Source organism: Herpailurus yagouaroundi, unplaced genomic scaffold (assembly GCF_014898765.1).
Source record: "Herpailurus yagouaroundi ecotype Mexico unplaced genomic scaffold, PumYag 247, whole genome shotgun sequence".
Lineage (NCBI taxonomy): Eukaryota > Metazoa > Chordata > Mammalia > Carnivora > Felidae > Herpailurus > Herpailurus yagouaroundi.
In genome coordinates this window covers 674,928-680,723 of record NW_024412464.1, presented here as the reverse complement: position 1 = coordinate 680,723, position 5,796 = coordinate 674,928, and the positions used below count along the sequence as shown (strand labels likewise).

The 5,796-nt window shown below is 47.2% G+C and overlaps 1 long non-coding RNA gene across 1 annotated transcript; it reads left to right on the top strand.

Moving 5' to 3' along the window:
- The first annotated feature begins 535 nt into the window (after positions 1–535).
- On the top strand, positions 536–5,707 carry LOC121020159 (uncharacterized). Its single transcript, XR_005785985.1, has 3 exons — positions 536–563; positions 962–979; positions 5,427–5,707. It is a non-coding gene; the product is annotated as an uncharacterized LOC121020159 (long non-coding RNA).
- Positions 5,708–5,796: the final 89 nt, after the last annotated feature.

Sequence of the window (5,796 nt, the reverse complement as noted above, 5' to 3'; positions counted from 1 at the left end):
CTCATTCTGCGAGTGTTCCGCAAGATGCGTGAACATTTCTAATAAGTTTTAACTTGATAAACGAGCGATGTCTTGCAATATGAGTTGTACATGATGCTGAACGTCACATGATCACACTGAGCCAATGGTTCTTCTGTCTCTCTCTCTCTTTTTCTCTCTCCCTGCAGGATTGTGGGTGATTGTCTCCCACGCTCGGATGCTTGGTCTCAGGCCACTGTGTTTGGCAGAAGTCAGTGATTTTTCAGAACGTTGGAAGGTTTCTACAACTGGCACTGGTGTATTTTTTTGTCACTTCCAAGCACCTATGGACAGTCCTTTGCTTTTCCATCCAAGAGTCAGCTTAGGAATGCTTTGCTTCATTCTAGGTCAGGCTGCCTGCAGATACAGACCCTTTCCTCTGCTGCCTGATTGCCAGTTACATGAAATACAGTATAGGACAAGAGTTTATTAATACTGTACCCCAACAATGGTGCCCATGCAGAAAAAGGTTGAAAAGGAAGGTGGTAAGAAGAAGGAGATGATTATGGTGGAAGTTAAGGAAATCATTGAGAAGTACGAACGAGGTATGCAAGTGGCCGAAATTGCAAGATTTTATAAGAACTCTACGTCTGCATCTTGTCTGCAGAGGAGGAGGAGAAAGAGGCGGGAGGAATCCCTCACTTCAAATGAGATTAGGGAGATGTGTAAAATGTGGGAAACGGTGCAAAATTTTGTAGAAAAGCACCACCCCAATAAGGCTGTAGCAGTGCGGGCGATGAATCTGTTTAACGGCAATGCAATGTCACATTTCCGCAAAAACCGCAAAAGGAGGCAAAAGCAAGAGTTATTGGATAGGCTTCTCATGAAAGTTGCACAAAAAGAAAAAGATTCCATTGAGCCGGTAGATAGCAGTGATTTCCTTTGTGATAGTGAAAGTCATCCTACACAATAACCCTCCTCTTTCTTGTCTCCCTCACACTAGCTACAAAGGTTGTCAAAGGTAAGTGCGGGTTAATTTATTTTCTTTATATTTTGTATTTTCTTTATTATTTTGTATTATATTACAGTAATGCAATCATCTTTATATGAATATTTTTGCATTGTGGAACAAATCATCTGAATTTCCATTATTTCTTTTTAAAAAATTTTTTTAATGTTTATTTTTGAGAGAGAGAGAGAGAGAGAGAGAGAGAGAGAGACAGTGTGTGGGGGAGGGGGAGGGGCAGAAAGAGAGGGAAACAGAATCTGAAGCAGGCTCCAGGCTCCAAGCTGTCAGCACAGAGCCTGACGTGGGGCTCCAACTGATGAACCGCGAGATTATGACCTGAGCCGGAGTCTGATGCCTAACTGACTGAGTCACCCAGGTGCCCCAGAGTTTCCATTCTTTCTTTCTTTTTTTTTTTTTTTAATTTTTTTTTTTAACATTTATTTATTTTTGGGACAGAGAGAGACAGAGCATGAACGGGGGAGGGGCAGAGAGAGAGGGAGACACAGAATCGGAAGCAGGCTCCAGGCTCTGGGCCATCAGCCCAGAGCCCGACGTGGGGCTCGAACTCACGGACCGCGAGATCGTGACCTGAGCTGAAGTCGGACGCTTAGCCGACTGAGCCACCCAGGCGCCCCGAGTTTCCATTATTTCTTATGGGGAAATTTGCTTTGATACACAAGTGCTTTGAGTTACAAACATGCTCACTTTGTATTACAACAAATTATGCTCGCAAACCAAGGTTTTACTCTATATGAAAGGACTTCATAATCTGTAAAGGGTTCTACAGATAATAGTGATGAGGATGGTTGATGATGTAGACAATGGCCCGCCAAGGGGAAGGTTACATGAAAAGTCCAGAATAGTGAAATCTATAAAGGTAGAAGGTACATTAGTAGTAGCTTAAGGCTGATGGGGTTGGAGAGTTTGGGGGGGTTGACAGCAAAGAGGTCCAGTGTTCCTTTTAGGGGTAATAAATGTTCAAAAAATCGATCATGGTAATGGGTACACAAGTCTGTGAATATACTAAAAGCCACTGAATTATATGGTTCAAACGGGTGGGTTGTATGGTATGTAAATTATATCTCAATAAAGCTGCTTTTAAAAAGGAAAACAGAAATGATTCTGGATTAAGGAGGGGAGAGGTGACTCTCTAGGTGGTGGTCATATATCTCCTGTTTCCCACAAAACTGCCAGGGCACCACCATGAGTGACCATTAAAAAAACTTGTTAAGTTAGGGGCGCCTGGGTGGCGCAGTCGGTTAAGCGTCCGACTTCAGCCAGGTCACGATCTCGTGGTCCGGGAGTTCGAGCCCCGCGTCAGGCTCTGGGCTGATGGCTCAGAGCCTGGAGCCTGTTTCCGATTCTGTGTCTCCCTCTCTCTCTGCCCCTCCCCCGTTCATGCTCTGTTTCTCTCTGTCCCAAACATAAATAAACAAACAAACAAAAAAAACTTGTTAAGGTTTTCTCTGGCACTCTTGGAAATAATCTTGGGTTTTATCATGGGTTCTGCGGGGGAAGATAATATTGTGTTTATAGCAATTTGCTGCGTGGCCAACTCTGCGGGAGAGCAAGCCCCCCCGCAAGCCTGGAGCAGAGCTGGGAAGCTCAGCTCTCAGTGCATGAGCCAAAGTGAAGGCTTTCAGAGGCGCCACATGAGTGGCTGCAACACCGGGCCCCTGCCCCCAGCCCCCGCCAGAGGGAAGGACCCCCTCACTGGAGGGAAGGAAAAAGTCTTCCTTGGCCTTCTTAGGGGCCCTGACTGGGTCTGCCAACGAAGCTGACATAATAACCGAAAACCACACAAATTAATTTAACCCAAGTTTTACCTGGCACTGGAGCCCATGAGGAAATGAAGTCATGAAGGAACGTTCAGCCTGAGTGTTTTCGCGCTAGGTTTGATGAAGAGTGGACAGCGTGTAGGACAGTGAAGGAGCATGAGCAAGTGTAGTAAACTGGGGGAAACTTAGCAAGGTCTGTTTGTTCAGTTTCCTCTCAATCTTCCTCCTTCTTGGAGGATAAGATGCTCCTTTCCTTTGAGTACACGGAAAACACCTGTCATGTGAGGATCTAATGGGGAGAAGCACGGTGAAGTTCAGAGAGAACTTCCTGCTTATACTGTTTTCTCTGACTTTCTCAAACTCCATCAGCTCAAAACATTTACTATACCAGGATGCCATATTTCGGAGTAGCATGTCCTGAACCCTGTCACCTGCCTCTGGCCTGGAAGGGGCATTAAGGACTGTTCTGCTGTGCATTTGCAGAGGTGAGCATGTGGGAGGGGGGAAGGCTGGAGCGTGAGAGTGATGACAGGCTGGCGGGTGGGACCTACCTGCAAAGAGGGAAGGAATTGGGTTATGAGCTGAAGAAGACCAGCTCAAAGGGCAATGTAATAATCATCTTTGGGAAGCAGATGGGTTGCTAACTGCAAGGGGACCATGTCTATAGGCTCATGTGCTGACCCTGAACTTGAGTCGTTAGGAAGCAAATCTGCTTTCAAGGAAATTGGCAACCACCCCCAACATTCCAACAAGTGCATGGATCGCTGGTCCAGGCTGATATGAGCTTCCCCTTTCCCTAGAACATCTCCCCCCTACCCACTTTGGCTGCCCAACTCCTACCTGTCCTTTAGGACTCAGCAAAGGCATCTCCTCCTCCGGAAAGCTTCTCCTGATCCTCTGGGTGCCCCTTTGTGATCAGTGACATTCTTTTTTTTTTTTTTTTTTTAATTTTTTTAAACTTTTTTTTAAAATTTATTTTTGAGACAGGGAGAGACAGAGCATGAACAGGGGGAGGGTCAGAGAGAGGGAGACACAGAATCTGAAACAGGCTCCAGGCTCTGAGCTGTCAGCACAGAGCCCGACGCGGGGCTCGAACTCACGGACCGCGAGATCATGACCTGAGCCGAAGTCAGCCGCTTAACTGACTGAGCCACCCAGGCTCCCCGATCAATGACATTCTTTATCTGAATGCTTATCATTCTGAATTGAGTTGTTTTCATATTAGACTGTAAGCTCCCTGTCCTAATAATGCCAAAGAACTCACATTGGCATAATGTCTGGCCAAGGAAGAAATGAGGGAAAGAAGGAAGGGAGGGAGGAAAGGAGGGAGGGACGGTTCCATTGAACCCTAGGGAGCAGCTGGTAAATCTGACATAGGACGGCCATTACGGGGGCAAGCCATGTGCATCCTGAGCTCTGACCAAGCATTGGCATTGCTGTGGTCCCCACTGCTCCAGCACTGTGGTCTGCAGACATCCTGGGCCTCCTGGAGTGACTCAGGGAAACTGGAAACAGTGGCCAAGTCTGGACCCAGGGCTTATCGCACTGGTGGCATTGGTCCAAAATAATGAAAAATGTTCCATAGGCTGGGTTCCCTTGAAGTGGAGGCTGAGACAGTTTACTGGGGATCGACAGATGTGAAGGGAAGGGAGGAAAAGCAGAATTGGGCAGAGGGAGACGTGGAACTGTGAGGCCCGAGAAAGGCTCAGCCAACTCCAGGGGAGGTGTGGAGCAAGTAGTGCCTGTCAGCGTGCCTAGTACCCAGGCAAGATGGCGGATGGAACCTTTATGCCCCACTCTTGCTCAGTCACCTGGTAAAGGCTGCCCTGGGGCGAAGTGGCCCTCTGTAGCTGAGAGAACCTGAAGGAGTGGAAGCCTGGGGGCTGGGGGCTGAGCCTCCATTCTCTCTACCCAGCCCCCCACAGCTGGGCAGTGAGTCTTCCCTCCAAGGGGGTCTAGGCAGTGCATCTCTGTGCCCACCATACTTTGACAGTTATGGAAGCTATAATTTATCGAGCTCTTACTCCCAACTGTACAATTAGCATCCTTTACAGGTGAGGAAACTGAGGCTCAGAGAGCCCGAGGTCACACAGCTGGGCCAGAAAGTAGGGGAGCTAAACAACTGGACAGGCTAACTCTAGAACATCCACTTTTAACTGCTGATCTTAAGGGGCATAGCTATATGGGGACCAAACAGATACTTTTTCAGAGTGAGTTTTTTTAAATAGAAAAGCTTATGTGTATGTGTATATATATATGTGTGTGTGTGTGTGTGTGTGTGTGTGTGTGTGTGTGTGTGTGTGTGTGTATAGCTCATATATATATATGAGCTCATATATATATATATAGCTTATATATATATGTACATATATATCATATATATATGGTGGTGATCATAAAGGAGCCCTTTATATTTTTGCCTGGCCACATGCTTCTCACTGTCCCCAGTGGGGATGGAAAAAACTCAGTCTGTCCCCTTCCCCCATCATCAATTAATCCTGCTGAGGGAAAGGACAACCCCTGGGCACAGCCTCCTCTCCAAATCTCCTTATGCCCACTGAGCTGGGACTCAGGAAGCACATTCAGTGAAGAAAAACCCTGCAGTACAGTTCCAAAGATATCAAAGGGGCAAAGGGAAATTGCCTTACTGAGAGAATTACTCAGTTTTCATGCTTTTGCAGAAAGGCTTTCTGGAGATGAGAGATGCTGGGGGCTGCAGGAGAGCCTGGAGGCTGAAGCACTTTTCTTTGTTCAGGACCTCACCAGGGGAGTGAGGCAGTCTTGCTTCAACTCAGCTTCCTGTGCTGTGCTTCCAGTTGATCTGTGGTAGAGGAATGACTATGATGGTTCTGCAGGTGTGATGTTCTAGGTAAGGTTGGTTTGATTTCATTTGTCTCCCCTCTCACCCACCCACCCACCCTCCCATCCACACATTCACCCATCCACCCACCTATCCATCCATCCATCCATCCATCCATCCATCCATCCATGCATCCATCCACCCATCCACACAAACCCCACCCATCCACTCACCCACCCATCCATCCATCA